General features: G+C 34.7%; 1 pseudogene; it reads right to left on the reverse strand.

Moving 5' to 3' along the window:
- The window catches only part of LOC120204994, a 69,037-nt pseudogene that overhangs the window by 3,722 nt on the left and 46,995 nt on the right, over positions 1-18,320 (reverse strand).

The following is an 18,320-nucleotide window of genomic DNA, read 5'->3' on the forward strand; positions in this document are numbered from 1 at the left end:
ACATAAATATTAACAATGTAATTTAACCTATATAATTATACGGGTTTAAAATAAATATTAATTAAATAATAAGGGACCAAATCGGTTATTTACCCTAAAGTATGTAATTATACTGGAAAGGACTAAAATAATATAAAATAAAATTACGAGACTAAATTAAAATGATAAAAACTTGCTTTTCGTGACTAAATTGCAAACTTACAGAATGACAGGTATTGCAGAAAGGGTTTTTCCATTTTTTGAAATTACACATGTACCCCTCCCCAAAACGACGTCGTTCGGGGAGGGATTTATAAACCCTTTAACCAGCCTAAAAACGGGCCTAACCCTCATTTCTTCTCTTTAATTTTCTCTCTAAGAGAGAAAACTCTCTCTGTTCTCTCTAGAATCTCTCCCCGAAGAGAGAGTCAGCCAACGGCCGGCAGCCATGATCCGCTGCCAAACACCGCCGTCGGCCACCGTCGACGGCGGTCGGAAAATTATAAAATCCCTCCAAAAGAGAGATTTGAACACCCTAAGGACGATTCCGGTCTCTTTTTTCCCTAAATCTCTTTAGATCAGCGTAGATCTAATTTTTTACCTTTGAACGTTCAGTTCTACGGCGGTGTATGGAGGCTCTGATGAGGGTAAGTCTTCTCGATCTCTTCTCTTCCTTTTGTTTGCTACTGTGGATTGTTGTTGGTTTTGCTTCTGTCTTTGGTCTCTTCTCTCTCTTTGTATCTCTGCCGTGGTTCTCTCCCATTTTTTATTTCTTTGCAGGTGGTCGATGGCTTTTATAGCCATCGACGGTGTGGCTCTCGGACCGGTCTGATGGATAACTTTCGGTGAGTCACCATGGCTATGGTGGTGACTCACCATAGGCAAGAACGTGGATGGTCGGAGTTTTGGAAGCAGAGCTTCTGGAGTGTTCTTCAAAGGCGTCGTGGCAACAATGGAGTGTCGGCAACGGCGGGATGAGACACCTGGCAGAGGCGCCGCCGCATGGTTGCCCTAGGGTATCATAACCCTAGGGCTTTGTCTGGAAGCATCAGGACCGTTAGATCATGGCTAGATCCAACGGCTGTGAATTGATGGCGGTTGGGAGAAGATGAGATGATACCCTAATTGGGTTTAGGGTTTAGCTGGGCCTGATGTATCCGGGTTGGACTTGTAATGTATTTGGGGCCTATTTTGTAATAATAATATTTATTAATAATAAAAATAAATAATAATATAATAATAATAATAATAATAATAATAAAAAAATAAAATAAAATAATAATAATAGTAAAAATAAAACAAATGGATGGAAAAAAATTAGTATCTTCAGCTGCCACTCTTTGCTCATTCTTGTGTTAACAAGAATAGGGCAAAGACGAAAAGATAATAATTTTTTTTTATCCATTTGACTTCCCTTGATTATGATGACAATGTTGAACCAATTCTTCTTCTTTGGGATTAGTTCTTCTCATTATGAACTTTTCTACTGGGAATGACAATTTATCTCCTTTTATGATGTAATCTAGCAAAAAGTTGAACAAATTCTTCTCATTATGAACTTCTTCTTCTTTTTCAGATGAGTTCTTTTAATTATGAACTCTATATGGAAATACTGACCCTCAAAAGAGGTTCTTCTTTCATTCAACTCCATAGGTGATGAATCAAGCTAAAGTCGAACAAGTTATTCTCATTATGAACTTTCTGGAAACGTGGATGTTCATCTATCTTCTTATGTGATAGAATCGAGCAAAAGGTTGAATAAATTCTTCTCATTATGAACTTCTTGTTCTTATTCAGATGATAAGTTCTTCTCATTATGAACTTTCTCTGGAAATGTTGATGCTGATCTATCTCCTTATGTGACAGAGTCAAGCAAAAGGTTGAACAAGTTCTTTTCATTATGAACTTCTTCTTCCTCTTCAGATGAGTTCTTCTCATTATGAACTTCCTCTGGAAATGTTGATGCTGATCTATCTCCTTCTGTGACAGAGTCAAGCAAAAGGTTGAACAAGTTCTTCTCATTATAAACTTCTTCTTCCTCTTCAGATGAGTTCTTCTCATTATGAACTTCCTCTGGAAATGTTGATGCTGATCTATCTCCTTCTGTGACAGAGTCAAGCAAAAGGTTGAACAAGTTCTTCTCATTATGAACTTATTCTTCCTTCTTCAGATGAGTTCTTCTCATTATGAACTCCCTCTGGAAATATTGATGCTGATCTATCTCATTCTGTGACAGAGTCAAGCAAAAGGTTGAATAAGTTCTTCTCATTATGAACTTCTTCTTCCTCTTCAGATGAGTTCTTCTCATTATGAACTTCCTCTGGAAATGTTGATGCTGATCTATCTCCTTCTGTGACAGAGTCAAGCAAAAGGTTGAACAAGTTCTTCTCATTATGGACTTCTTCTTCCTTCTTCAGATGAGTTCTTCTCATTATGAACTCCCTCTGGCATGTTGATCCATTGAGTGATGAATTCGAATATTTACTAAAATCTTTGAAATTCCTGTCAAATATTTAACATGGATAAAATGAATGAAAATGCCCCTATTTCGTAAATGTCTAAATATGATGCATGAATGTTAAGTTCATCTTTATTTGATTTCAAAGTGGTGAACTCGGTCTACCTTCACTTGGTCAAAATGTCATTTCAAGCTGGCATTTCTGGTTTGGTAGAGCAATCTTTGTGTCTTCTTTGCTTCATTTGCATTAAAGTCTTAGAAGAAAACGTTTCCTTTGTAGAACTCTTGTCGTAATCAGAATTATGACCTTGATGCCCCATTTTGTCTTGGATAAAACCAATTTTCTTTGTCTGGACTTGTGTAGAAATCCAATAGAGCCTTCATCTTTGAAAAGGGAATCTATCATCTTTGAAGAGAGAATCTATCATCTTTGAAGAGCATAAATGCAGATATGTCTGACTCAGCAGGGATTAATTAGGAGAGCAACGTCTGTTCTAATTTGACTCTTGAAACAGATCATAAGGAAGATTTATCCTAATTCCTTTCATGTCTCCACATTTAATTGGATCTCGAGCAAGACAACTCAGACCATATCATGTTGAGATTCTTAACAATAACCTGTCGTTCAATCTTAGTTGGATCCACTAGTTTCTTGTTGTCAAAATTTCAGCTTCCCTTATGTGGAAAGAAATCTTCATCATATCTCACTTCTAACCTTGGGGTTGAAGAACTTCATCTTGCATCATTAAATGAAAACCATATGATCACAACATTGGCTCAGCACCATAATCACTGGTTCGTAAAACATTTGACAACATATTCATCATTTCCTGTGGCTTCTGATCAGATGCTCGTAAAACTTTTGACAACACATTCATCATTTCCTGTGGCTTCTGCACAGATTTCTAATCAGGAAAGCTCTTTCATAGTGTTCAAAACTTTTGTATAATGTCACAAGACCGTTTGAGAACAAAACTCAATGGGAATATAAGTGAAATGTTGGCGTGTTTTATGACCAAAAAGTTGGTCAAATTCACCAAATATGCTAGTGTCATATTGAATAAGAGATGACAACTGATCTTGATATCATCTTGAGCAGGGGCAAGTGTGATATCGATCGCATTTTCTTTCGTAATGAGAATTGTAGAAAGTAGAACACATCAACTATAGGAGCCATGTACAGAAAGAGGTTCATGGAATTCTTGCCGTTGGGAATGAAACACCCATGATAAAACCAAAATAGATGAAAACTCAGTTCACCCTGGCTGGCAATGATAACACCAGTAACAATGGGAATAAAAATAACATAAGCTGAGCCTCTTTATTCAATGTCATCAAGTAAACAACTGATGTGAAAAACAGCTTCGTAACCTCAATAGTATGGTTGGGATTAACTGTCAGGAATCCAAAAGAAATATTTCTAATCATCACCGACACACGGAATACAAAATTCAAAGCTGAGATTTTGAGGAACTGAATCCTAGATCGAATGGTCTGCTTGGGGACCATCTTTATTCATGCAACCATGATGTAGCTTAACAAAGAACACGCTGCCATGTGATACATGGTTAAGAAGATTGGGTACTTGAAACCATACTTGCTGAGTAGATATTTGTTCAACAACATGATCATAATGTAACTGCCTGATGAACGAAGCAATTATTATAGTCAGCTCGACTGTCACTGTTTCACCATTTTCATTTTTCATATCTTTCTATCTCATTGGAAATTTTTTCTCAAAGCAATGATCTTTAACACATAATGATGTGGGTCTTCAGCATGCCCCAACATTTGCTGATATGAATATTCAAAATGTTATTCCAATTTTTGATTGAAATGGGCTTTCAGCATGCCCCAGCATTTGTTGACGTGAATATTCAAAACGCGTCAATATTCCTGATTATGATTGAAATGGGTTTTTAGCATACCCCAACATTTACTTCTTGTTGATATGAGCTTTCAAAATGCCCAAATATTCATACTAACGTGGGCCCTCAGAATGCCCCACATGAATCATTTCTGTCTGAAATGGGCTTTCCATATGGCCCAACATTTGCTAATACAAACGTTCAAAATATATCAATATTCCTGATTCTGATTGAAAGGGGCTTTCAGCATGCTCCATATGGATCTGTCTGAAGTAACCTTAAAAAATGCCCTAACATTGTAATTCTGGTTTACTTTCAATGTCCGTTTGACTTGAATCTCATGATCTCTACGAGGTTAAATTTTGATAATGCACTGTTATGGGTACTTGTGGCTTTATTCGTACCCCAAATCTATTTATCTTGAATACTCTCATTCTGGTGTCACTAAACAACAGTGTTGTCAAGTAGTTGGAGGAATTCTCTTCATGTTGTCACACATTTAAGAAGTGCTTAATCATTTTGATTGAAATGTCTAAGATATGTGCCTCTTCTGAATGAGGTGCCCATTTTTTTTGGATATGGAGGGATCTAGTCAGACAAAGTAGTATAAATTGCTTGGTAATTTATTCCAGGCTGACATAGTAAACCTTGTTTTCAGTTAAGGCTATTTCTGGAATATACTTTTCTGTGGGAGAGAAACCAATTTATGTGAACAGTAATCTGATGCAATAGCAAGACTACATATACAGTGGTACAAACTTTTGAAAAATCTGCACCCATGTAACATGTTGATTCTGATAACTACTCATCTGATTATGAAGCGATCTTTCAGGATGATTTCAAAGATATTGATAGTTCTTCTGATACCGAGGAAATCCTAAATTCTGATTCTGATGAGGAGAATAAACTGTTATACTTGACGAAAACGGAGTTCTCAGAGGCTGAGGCTTCAATAACCATGGAGAGATATGGTCCAGATTCATCAATTGCAGAATTGACAGATTTTATATGTGCTGCTCAAATGGCTAAGGTTGCTGATGCACTTCTTTCAATAGAAGATAGGAAGCCATTATGCAATGACCCCAATTACAAGAAAAGGCAAAACATGGGCTATGATTTTTGGAAAAGGAAGAAGCAGAGGAAGCTTGAAAAGAAGCTTATTAATGAAGACGATTATGCAGTTCATCTTTTAAATCCAATGATTGGTTTTGGGGTTCCTACCGAACCAAATCTGATAACTCAAAACACTTCCAGAAGACTATTGGGCCTTCTTATTTCTGCTATGAGAACGTGGCGCTTGCTCCAGTTGGTGTTTGGACCAAAATGTCACGGTACTTATACGATGTAGAGCCAGACTTTGTAGATTCAAAGTATTTTTGTACTACTACACGGAAAAGGGCTACATTCATAATCTGCCAATTGAGAACAGATTTCCTCTTATTCTGCTTCCTCCATACACCATACATGATGCTTTTCCATTGACAACAAATTGGTGACCTTCCTGGGATCCAAGAACAAAGTTGAACTGTTTACAAACATGTAAAGGAAGTGCCAGATTGACATAAAGGATCCGTAAGGCTCTTGAAGCTTATGAAGATGAGCCATTTTCGAGTGTTCAGAAATATGTTCTTGATGAGTGCCAAAAATGGAATCTGGTATGGGTCGGAAGGAATAAAATTATTCCACTTGAACCTGATGAGGTGGAAATGCTTCTAGGTTTCCCTAAAAACCATACACGAGGAGAAGGATATGCTAGAGACATATTCTTCGGTGATATCAAAGTCATGTCTCTTTTTTTCTGGGATCATTGATGCAGAGGTTGTCCTTTACTGGCTCAGCATACCTTTGAAAGCAAATGTGCAAGAACTGAATTATGATCGGTTGGAGCAATTGATGAGTAGATTTGTCGAATTCGACCTTGTTGTCGGTGGCATTACGTGTAACAACCTTACCGAAAGAAATAAACATCATCAGGATGAACTAGAAGTTTTTTTGTTGGCACTTTTTCTTGCAATGGCTGCTAAAGTGACTGTCTCTCATACTACTTCAAGATAGACACCTACATATCCCACTCTTCCTGAACCATGGAAAGTTTTAGTTGAAATGGGCTTTAAGTATCTCCCTTTAGAATAAGGTAATCATTCTTAATGAGTTGTTGATAATGTCATAGGAGATTTTTACAAGTTCAATTCTCCAGACTTTTTGGCTTCTTGGACCGCTTGCTTTCAAGAATGCTTCATCATTCTGGTCTCGTTTTTTTCTAGAGGTAGAATAAACGACAACTTGCTTCAAAGACCTTCCTCATTTGAGACTGTCCTGTTTGAAAATGTTTTTTTCTCATTTCTTTATTGAAGAATGACAGAATTTTGTAAAATATTGCCCTTTACAGGTTCACAATAGAATTAAATCATAAGTCATGAAATTAATAACTATCAAATAAATCAACTATTCTTTTAAATCATTCAAAAATCATAGTCCTATGGCAAGTGTCAAAACTATTGACTGATTTAAGGTGTAGGTTGATTCTGGTAAAGTAAGGTCTCTTAGTTTGGTCAAGAATATATATCTTCTTTGAGCTTCTACTATCTTGAAGGAAGGGTTGTTATGCTCATCTGATGGAGATACTTCTTGGTTGTTATGCTCATCTCGTAAAGATACTTCTTGTTTCCAGACTCTTATGAACATCTTTGGGATGTGTGGTACTTCATTAAGAGCTTAAGATCGTCTCTTATGTCGTTGTTGCACCATCTAATATTCGAGCCGCCTTTTCAGGTTTTCAACTCGAATCCTCCATTGGTTTCAAGATGTTATTCAAAATATACATCTTGAGCCCCCTTTTATTATTTTTTATATCATGCATTAAAGATTTTAAAAACCAATTTTTGCAAATAAAAATCAATCTTGAGAGGCGGAATGAATTCTGAAGATATTCTCTTTTAATTAGATGTCTTCAATCTTGCTTTGCTTGACTTGGATCTGCTTTGCTGGGGATTTTTCTATCATCTAGGTCCCTCTAGACTGCCATTTTTTTGGGTCCAATCCCATTTTCTCATATCTTCAACATTTTTGCTCTTCTTGCTGAATATGAATCTTTGAACTAATTGTACTTGATCAACTTTGTAACTTGAGGCTCCATGAGTCACCCATCTTGGTTCAATTTTTTTCCTTTTTTTCCATTTTTCCATTTTTTTCTTTTTTTTCAAGTATAATATTTCTTGACAGAATATGAGTTTATTTGGTTTCTCAGAACTTTCCCATTCATTTCTGCCAAACTCCGGAAAAGGCCTATTTTTTACAATATTTGACCCTTCCCAATTAGACATCAATTTCTCAAGGAAATCTTTATGTATAGGCAAGATCTTTTTAAACACTAGATCACCCTCTTGGAACTCTCTCGGATGTGATCTTTCATCATCCGTTTCTGATGCATCTTTCTGGTCCATAATGCCTCATCTCGTCTCTTCTTGTAGGAATATTCACGGATAATTGAAAGTTTGGTTCTTTTGAGGTCATTTGGTTTATGATGGTTTTGTATTTGAAAGGACAAAAGTCTGACTTTTGAAGTCGTGTATGTGGTGGAAGGTAGTATCATAAACCATTAAACATCTGGATTTGGTCTCTCAAAAATAGGTAGAGATATTTCTTCAGAGTCTCAGATAATCGTAGTGTCAGGATTTGGTTTTGGTAAGGATCAAGTAATTGGCGTTGGATGGGATATGGAAGATATAATTTTACCACTTGCCAAAGATCTATAACTCTTTAAATATTAAAAGAATATTTAATCTACTTGATACTCAAGAATTTCGAGATTAAAACTTAATTCCTTGCTCATAACCATAAAAGCAACACAAATTTATTTATTGCACAAAGGGCGGAGAAAAGGAACAAAAAACAAGTTCAAACAAGATGCTGAAAGTAGAAAGGTACTACAGTGGTAGATATCAACTTCCACTTTTTTATCTATCATGCCTCATTATAATATTAAGTGTGTAATAGGACTAAGGTTTTTGTCCTCATTTACCCCCCATTTCTTGATCATCTTTTGTGTCAACTTCTTTGGATAAACCCTCAAATGCACAAATCTTTGCTTCTTCCTGATCAGTCTCTATCATCATCATCTTCTTCCCCAAGTGGAAATTAGGCTTAATTTTATATTCAGAACAGCTTCCTTTGGTGATGCAAGTTTTGTTCTGATTCTGAATGCATCTTGCAGCTGTGATTGGAGTAGTATTCACTATACTCTTTATATTGCCCACTGCTTCACTTGTCCTCAGAACATCTGATACAAATGTTTGAGGTTTCTTCAGAGTTACATTTTTCCCATTCATTCTTAAACCGGTGGGCCAATCTTGAATTACCTCTCTTTTCATTTCTTTCTCATTCTTTAATATCAGAGAAGTATCAAGAGTTGAATCTGTCATACATACTTCATATTCCTCAAATTTTCCTTTTTTCTTTTCAATATCTTCTGCTGTATGATCTTCATTTTCCTTGATCGTGTTAACTTCATTTTGGGGGTTTGAATCCCGATTGTTTGATCAAAATAGATTGACTGTTAACATCCACTCTTATGATTTTATGAACCAAAAGGTCTTGAACTTGTCTTTTGAAGTTACCGCAATTCTCGATGGAGTGTCCTCGGATTCCAGCATGATATTCACAAAAGAATTTCTCATTATACCATCTCGGGTAAGGAGGCAACAAAGGCTTAGCCTGACATGGGCCAATAAGATGGGCTTTGAGTAACTCAGGATATAACTTGCTGCATGAAACTGAAGGAAACTTGGGTAGAATTTCCCCTGACATCACTGTCACATTACAATTGTTTTCTTTGCTCTCTTGAAGACCTTGTGACTGACGATCTAGATGTTTGCTTTGTTTAGCTTTCTTCAATGGTACTGAAATTTCTTCTATGCTTCTCTTCAACTTGATCTTTGTCTCATCTTTTGGGGTCATACCCGATTTTTGGAGATTTATCGAATTTCCACATTCCCTGTCAAAGTTATGGTCATTTGTTTCCATTGTATCATCTACATTATTCATAATCCCATTCAAATATTTCTCAATAGGATCCTCTAAGGGTTTCTCTCCATGGATTACAATATTCACCAGGTCCATCAATTTGGTCAGTTGTTCCTTTGAATCCTCCTGGAACTTTTTTACTTGATCAGTCATTTTTTGTTGAGTCTTGATAAGTTTCTCTTGTAGTTTCTCGATTCTACCAACCCTTGCTAAAATCTCATTCATAGCTATTATCCCTCTTTATGAAGACTAAGTTAGCTCCACTTTGATTTCAAAAATTCTGTCATGGAATTCTCCATGAATTATTCCACGTTGTCATGATTGAATGTATGTAAAATAGTTTGAAATAAAATGTAATTATGCAAAGATGCAAATGCAAAAATGAAAATGTAAATACAAACGTAAAAATGAAAAAAAATGCAAAATGCAAATGCAAATGTAAATATGTGAATGTAACAATAAAAATGCAAATTGTACCATACAAAAGTAAACATAAAAGTATAAATGAAAATGCAAAGATGCAAAGAGAAAATGTATGTATGAAAAGGTGTTACTCAAGAGTGATCATCTTAGAATAGATTACATTGAACACAAAAGTTTCTGTGCATCAAACAAAACTTTTACATGTAGGAGACAACTTTCAGTTCTAACTTCAACAAAACTTTACATATAGGGGATAACTTTCCTTCCTAACTTCTCTAAAGCCAAGTTAGTTTCCATTCATGCTCAAAAGTTGAGTTATTAGTCTGCTTCAATTCCTTGTAAAGTTAGCTAAGTCTATCATCTTATCGGTCATATTGTTTGTCGGGACTAAGGCTTCTTCCATGCCATTCTCTTTTTTCTTCATCTTTTGTGTCAATTCTTGGAGTTGCTCATTTTCCCTGGTAAGAGAGCCTTTGTGTTCAAGAAGTTCTTGGACAAGATCTTTGTATATATTGCAGTTCTTTTTCAGCTTGGTGACCCCTGTTATCCACTCTCCTGGGGTGTTTCCTATGCCAACATTTTGAAAAGCTTGACTGATCTTTTGGAAATCTTCATACATGGTTTCCACTTCTGTTCTCAATTTCTTATTTTGGTCATTCAAGTCATTCAAATAACATGCTTGAGCTTCATAAAAACCTCCTCTACTCTGAATGCCCTGACTGATACTCTTACCATAAACTGCTTTTGGTATCAATCTGGCAGGATCATTGTGGAGTACTTTTGGTATTAATATAACAGGATCTCTGTGTGCATTGCTCGCTTCCATCCTCGGAGTTTACTCAAGATGTCTTTCCTTGGCCGCATCATATTTTGTTTGATCATAAAACTTTTTGTCCATTTACGATTTCTTTCCAATTTGATGAACAGTCTTTTAAGTTAACACCTTTTGGTTATGCTATGATTATGCAATGCAAACAAAAGAAATCAATATAAACAAGTTGGAGCAAAATGTATGAAAAATAAAAATAAGGATGAAAAAAAATAAATTGGTTAGTACCAATTAATGGAAAGAGAAAAAAATTTCTATATATCAAGGTATAAATCCTAACCTCATGCTTTCTAGTTCCATGCTTTGTTTGGAAAAATTAACCTAACTGCATGATTTCTAGTTCACAGGCATTTATTCAGGAAATAATGAACTAAATTAAAAGCTACAGTTCATTTCTCCTTTGTGTACACCTATTTTGGACAAAATTTCGGCATGGCTTCAGATCAAAAGATTTTCTAGGGTATACTATATGCAGAGTTTCAGTTCTAAGAGTAAAGGTACCCGAATTGTCTTTGTTAGTGCCCCCTTTGGCTGCCAACCCTCAATCCTAGTCCATCACAGACTTAAGCGGACCGAGTTCAATTCGAGGGGACACATTTCTTTATGCCTGACACGGAGAATAAATTCTCATGAAGACATAGAGCATATGAACCCCGAAAGCTACTTGCTAGGTCTGACACGGAGAATAAATTCTCAGGAAGACGTCGCTTTCACTCCCACTTAAAAGGGACAAATCTCAGTTATAGATATTATGTTTATGCAATGCAAGTATTGTGAGTGAGGAGAAATATTTAGACTTCTAACAAACAATTAAATAAAAATGAAATTTAACACCTTTAAATAAAATAAAAACAATCATAAAGAAGAATATATAAAAAATAATAAGTATATGTATAAAAAATTTGAAAGGAAATAATTATAAATTAAATATATGAATTTTTAATTTCTAGAGACAATTTATAATTAATTTCAAAGCTTGACCAGTCCCCAGCGGAGTCGCCAAGCTGTCGTAACCGGTTTTCGCCCGGGCACGGAATTTTTACTTGACGGGAAAAGTGATGTGAATAAATGGTTTTAAAATATTTTGAGACTCGCCATCGGCCTTTTGGGTCAGGTAGGTCGAATACCTAAAAATTATATTTTAAAAGAGTTTTTAAGAAAACATCAGTTAAAAGATAATATGGTCTGCGTTTTAACCAAAATTCATTCTTTTTAATAATAAAAAGGGATTTGTGGTCGATTACGCTTGAGGAAGGATTAGCACCCCCACAACGCCCAAAATTGGTACTCATTAATTATAAATTGTCTCTATTATTGGAAATTTAAAAATTTAAAAATATATTTAATTCATAATCCTGTTATTTATTAATATAATATATTAATATATATTTTTTAAACAAGATACTTATTTACTTAGAAATATCAGAAAATGGCTTTTAGGTGCTTTAAGACAACTCTTTTCTTAATATAAAAAAAATAAATATTGATAAAATATTTATCTAAAAATAATAAAAAATTAGATTAATATATATAATTGATAAAAGTAAAATATTTATTTAAAAATATCAGAAAATGGACATCCAGTTGCTTTAAGACTGCCATTTCTTAATATTTAAATATTAAAAAATAATAATTTTTTCTAATAAAATAAAACAAAATGTGTTTTCTGGTTTTTATAAGTAAGATATTTATTTATTTTTAAAATATCAGAATAGAACATCTTATTGCTTTAAGATTGCCCTTTTCTTTGATATTAAAAATAAATAAATATTATTATTTAAACCAATATATATATATATATATATATATATATATAATAAAAATAATAATGAAAGTAATAATTTACATACATATTAAAAGTAATATTAAAATAATATTGCAAATAAATAAATAAATGAAAAAAAACTATAGTATTAAAATATAAATGATCTAAATTAATGAACATAACTTGAAATATAATTAATAATAGTAATTTAACCCTTAATTATTAATCAGTGATTAAAATGTCAATTATTAAAATTAAAAGCTCCAATTTGAAATATTATAAAACATAAATATTAACAATGTAATTTAACCTATATAATTATACGGGTTTAAAATAAATATTAATTAAATAATAAGGGACCAAATCGGTTATTTACCCTAAAGTATGTAATTATACTGGAAAGGACTAAAATAATATAAAATAAAATTATGAGACTAAATTAAAATGATAAAAAATTGCTTTCCGTGACTAAATTACAAACTTACAAAATGACAGGTATTGCAGAAAGGGTTTTTCCATTTTTTGAAATTACACAAGTACCCCTCCCCAAAACGACGTCATTCGGGGAGGGATTTATAAACCCTTTAACCAGCCTAAAAACGAGCCTAACCCTCATTTCTTCTCTTTAATTTTCTCTCTAAGAGAGAAAACTCTCTCTGTTCTCTCTAGACTCTCTCCCCGGAGAGAGAGTCAGCCAACGGCCGTCATCCATGATCCGCCGCCAAACACCGCCGTCGGCCACCGTCGACGGCGGCCGAAAAATTATAAAATCCCTCCAAAAGAGAGATCTGAACACCCTAAGGACAGTTCCGGTCTCTTTTTTCCCTAAATCTCTTTAGATCAGCGTAGATCTAATTTTTTACCTTTGAACGTTCGGTTCTACGGCGGTGTATGGAGGCTCCGATGAGGGTAAGTCTTTTCGATCTCTTCTCTTCCTTTTGTTTGCTACTGTGGATTGTTGTTTGTTTTGCTTCTGTCTTTGGTCTCTTCTCTCTCTTTGTATCTCTACTGTGGTTCTCTCCCCTTTTTTTCTTCTTTGCAGGTGGTCGATGGCTTTTATAGCCATCAACGGTGTGGCTCTCGGACCGGTCTGATGGATAACTTTTGGTGAGTCACCATGGCTATGGTGGTGACTCACCATAGGCAAGAACGTGGATGGTCGGAGTCTTGGCAGCAGAGCTTCTGGAGTGTTCTTCAAAGGCGTTGTGGCAACAGTGGAGCGTCGGCAACGGCGGGATGAGACATCTGGCAGAGGCGGCGCCGCATGGTTGTCCTAGGGTATCTTAACCCTAGGGCTTTGTCTGGAAGCATCAGGACCGTTGGATCATGGCCAGATCCAACGGCTGTGAATTGATGGCGGCTGGGAGAAGATGAGATGATACCCTAATTGGGTTTAGAGTTTAGCTGGGCCTGATGTATCCGGGTTGGGCTTGTAATGTATTTGGGGCCTGTTTTGTAATAATAATATTTATTAATAATAAAAATAAATAATAATATATTAATAATAATAATAATAATAATAAACAAATAAAATAAAATAATAATAATAGTAAAAATAAAACAAATGGATGGAAAAAAATTAGTATCTTCAACCCACGTAGTGAGGGAAGCTTTCGAGCATTTCGAGGCGACCCCATCTTGTCTTTTTCGATCTCAGGTATGGAATGACCTTTTGATCATTTCGTTTCTTAACATGATACCGCACCGCTGCTGGAACGACGATGCCAATCAATGAAGCAACCAGGATATGTATAAACAAACATCGAAAAAGCCATAGAATGAATGGGTTACATACATACAAGTATATGTAAATGTGTTTCTAAATGGAATAATTGTATTTTTATTACTTTATCCCTCTGCATGCCTTGGAATTCAAGAAACAAGAACCGTTTTCAAAGTCTGAATCTGATGATTTTTCTAAAATGAGAAACAAATTTTCCATTACTCTTGGCCTTGAAGCACGTTAATCGTTAAATCTCTAAATCTGATTGGAGGATAGATGGTTTCATGGATCTTCGTTGAAACCAAGACCCAACACTGACACATGTAATAACCTTTTTTCTTGTCATACCTAAACATATGGCTATAGTACGTGCATCAATTTTCGATATTGCCTTTTTTGGGTAAAAGTTCATTAAAAAATATTTTAAAAACATATAGTTTTTACTTTTTTTATAATTTATATTTGTGGTAATTAATAGGACTAAAAGTAGTTGATGTAGTGTAGACTACATTTTGATTGTGGATCTAGGAAAGAAAGAAACAACCTGTAAAGTAAGTGAATGGATGGTTGATATTAAGGTGTATGAGTAGACTTGAAATGATGAAAATAATGTCTGGTTTTGGATGATGATGGGCGTGGTGTAGGCTTATGAAAGAAAGGGATGATGAAGTGAAGTAGTATCTTAAAGAATGCTAAAAGAAGAACTTATGCTAAAGAGCATAGACCCAACTTTTATATGTTTTTTAAGGTGTGGTAAACAAGGACTTGGACCCACTATCTATATAGGGATAGAAACTAAAAATATCTATGGAAATAAAGAGGTTTGACACCACAAGTATTGCTACTTGATAAGTCGATAAAGTCACAAAAGGAATAAGGAAGAGAGAATAATCTCACACTTGTATTAATGATCAAAGGATGATGTTTATAATGCAAATGAACTAGCCTTTTTAAAAGAAATGGAAGGACAAGGCCGAATGGTTATAAGAGGATTCAATCAAACTTGTTTCCTTTCATAAATACATGATTGTTCACATTACAAAAGGCTTAAAAGATAGGTTGGTTAAGCTAGGATGAAGGGATATGTGCTTTGGTCGAATGGTACTTGCTTCCCTTCATTTTGGCGCCTAAGTGAAGAGTTATTCCTTGGCCAAATGATCATATCTTTTCCATTTGAATTTGGGCGCCTAAAGGATGTCACATGGTAAGCCTTTGTGTAGCCGTGCACTAGAATGATCCTTCGTGTCACGTGCTTCATTCCTTAGGTTGTATGTTATACTTGATGTCACATGCTTCCACGCTTAAGGATGATGCTAGGTTCGACCATGGTGCTCACTTGATGCTTAGGTGACTAGGTGAGTGTCAAGTAGCTAGCTAGGTGAGTATTTAACTAGGTAGGCTCAAGCTAGCTAGCTAGTGTCAATCCAGCTACTCAACTACCATCTTAGCTACCATCCAACTGCTTCCAGTCCTTAGTTCAGTTACTAAGTCCTCAGCTGCTCTCCAGCTATCTTCAGCTCCTTTATCTAGCTTTAAGCTATCTTTATGCTTTGAGTTTCTTTAAGCTAGGTGAGCTTCATTATTCTTTCTTTGAGCTAGATTTGAGCTGCCATGCTTTAAGTTTCAATCCAACGAGTTGCCCTAAGATGTCTTACCATTGTGTGCAAATATGCAAATCATAAAAACAACTAATTTAAATGTGTATGAGTTAGGAATGATCAAAATGCATGTTGTCGCCTATGTTAAGCATGCAAACGAGCTAAGATAAGATGCACGAGCTAACATAAACATGACATGAGCTAAGTATAAAGATGTGGGACTTATAACATGTTACATTTAAGCTTGTAACACATTTTATAACTTTTTTTCTAAGGCTAGTAACTTTTCAAAGGAATCAAAAGCATTAAGACACTTAATTGGAAGGACTTCCCTTAATTGTTTAGCCTTTGAACGAGTGATAGGTCCTTATGGTAAAACTTTAAGATCAAATGTAGGCATGCTTATATCATTTCACATTCTTTTAAGTGATTTGTCCTCAAATCATCATTGTCTTTATATAGAGAGATCGAAAACATTGAATGAGGTACTCACACCATAGTCTCCATGTAGATCCAATTTATATGCATTATCATTCATCTTCTCCATAATAAGAAAAGGGTCATCTCCTATCGGTAGAAGTTTAGATTGCCTTTGATTTGGAAACCTTTCTTTCCTGAATTGAACCTAGACCCAATCTCCAACTTCAAAGGTAACCTTTCTTATTCACATATTCAACCTTTTTCCTTTCCATTTTTGCTCACTATTTGACCATAAGGCAAAGGAAGTAAGTCCAGTGGGGTTAAGAGATTGAAACCATACACTACCTCGAATGGAGAATTTTTTATTCCTGAATGAAGTGATCAGGTTATAGGCAATCTTCACGTGAGGTGGAATTCTTCCCATGTCTTGATATTCTTCTGAATGATGGATCTTGATAGGGTAGACATGACTCGATTTACCACTTCCATTTTTCCTTCAGTTTGTGGATGCATGTTGTTGATAAGAGTAACTTGGTTCCCACCTCACTCTAACGTTTCCTCTAGAAGTGGACATCACAATCAAACACAATGGTTCGAGGAATGCCATATAGTATTACCACTTTTTTGAAGAATAAGTTTGCAACATGAGAAACATCATCAGTCTTGTGGCAAGGTATGAAATGAGCCATTTTGGAGAATCAATCAATCACCACAAAGATGGAGTCTCTCTCAATTATAGTCCTTGGTAACCCCAACGAAAATCCATGGAAATATCAACCCAAGGCATGTTTGGTATGGGAAGAGGCATGTATTGTTAGGACCGTTGGCACACCCCATGGTGTAGCGGAAATAAACTTGATGGTCTCACCAGCGATTCATGTACAACAAAACCAAAAACGAGAGAAAAGGGATACAATTAGTTACATTTGGTTCCTTAAAAAACAACAAGATTGCAACAATGATATTAGTGATCATGAACGATTCGAATCATAAGCCTCCATGAAAACGTCTCGACCTCTACTTAGTTCACCTGGTTGAGAGAAAAATATTTTTTTACTTTTTCCCAAAATCGTTTTGAGAAAAATGACTAAAAAGATCAAACGAATGCTAGACCTTTGTTTATCTTTATAGACACGAGTTACTTTAACCTTTCGGGTTTATAATTATGAATTAATTAAAATCTAATTTAATTATTCCAAATTAAATAAAATCTTATTTAATTATTTTGAATTAAATATTCATTAAAAGAGTTATAATCATAATTAAATTATTTTAATGTCCATTTATTTTATTCGGGATAATTAAATTATATGTATATCAAATATACATATATTAACTCTGATTATATTGTATAATAAAATCCATTTAATATTTGTTCATTTCAATCTTAGGGTGTGACCTTGTTGGTTGTTGTAACATTAGTAGTAATTATTAGAACCATTCTAATATTACAAATAATGAGTGACATCTAGCAATATATCATTGTCACCTAAGTTACAAGAAATCATGATTCGACATATCATCTTCATGACAGACTCTTTTATGTATTACATACTTTTGTCCTTTATATCTAGAATAGGCACAAGTCTTAGAATAGTCACACTTGTATGACCCATTTATTATTTCTTGTTATCTAGAGTAGATTATAATTAACGAATAATTTGTGATATCTCATATCAACTTATTCGAGCATGGCATGCATTTCTAGTCTCACTCAATCAAGTGGCATGTGATATACTTTCTATTATGTAGGAAGAGAAAATCCTTTCTTAATCATTCACATCCCACTACATATATCGAGATATGTTCATTATCAATCTTTATAGTGCAACTAGTTATGGAGCATGTTCAACTGTATCAAAACATATAACAATATAATTTGAGATAGTAACGGTCTCAAGATCTCAAGTTTGAGGATCATACATATAATCATCACCATGAGCAATGTTGTGACCATCACATAATAATCCAAGAGATATGCTCATAGTGGGTAATATGTCGTTCTCTAACAACATATTCATGCTTCGATTCTGACATCTCTATGTCAATGACAATTCATTGTCATCAATCAATAACACGTTATTCTTAAACATATTATTATTGTCCATACTCATAATAATATTCGACTAAGGATATTTAATAATAATCATATTATTAGATTGACTTTATTATCTTTCAGCTTATGTTAGACACTGAAAATAATAGTGTCAATGCCTTTATTTAATAAAATTAGTA

This window comes from Hibiscus syriacus, unplaced genomic scaffold, assembly GCF_006381635.1.
Source record: "Hibiscus syriacus cultivar Baekdansim isolate YM2019G1 unplaced genomic scaffold, ASM638163v2 tig00011824_pilon, whole genome shotgun sequence".
Taxonomy (NCBI): Eukaryota; Viridiplantae; Streptophyta; class Magnoliopsida; order Malvales; family Malvaceae; genus Hibiscus; species Hibiscus syriacus.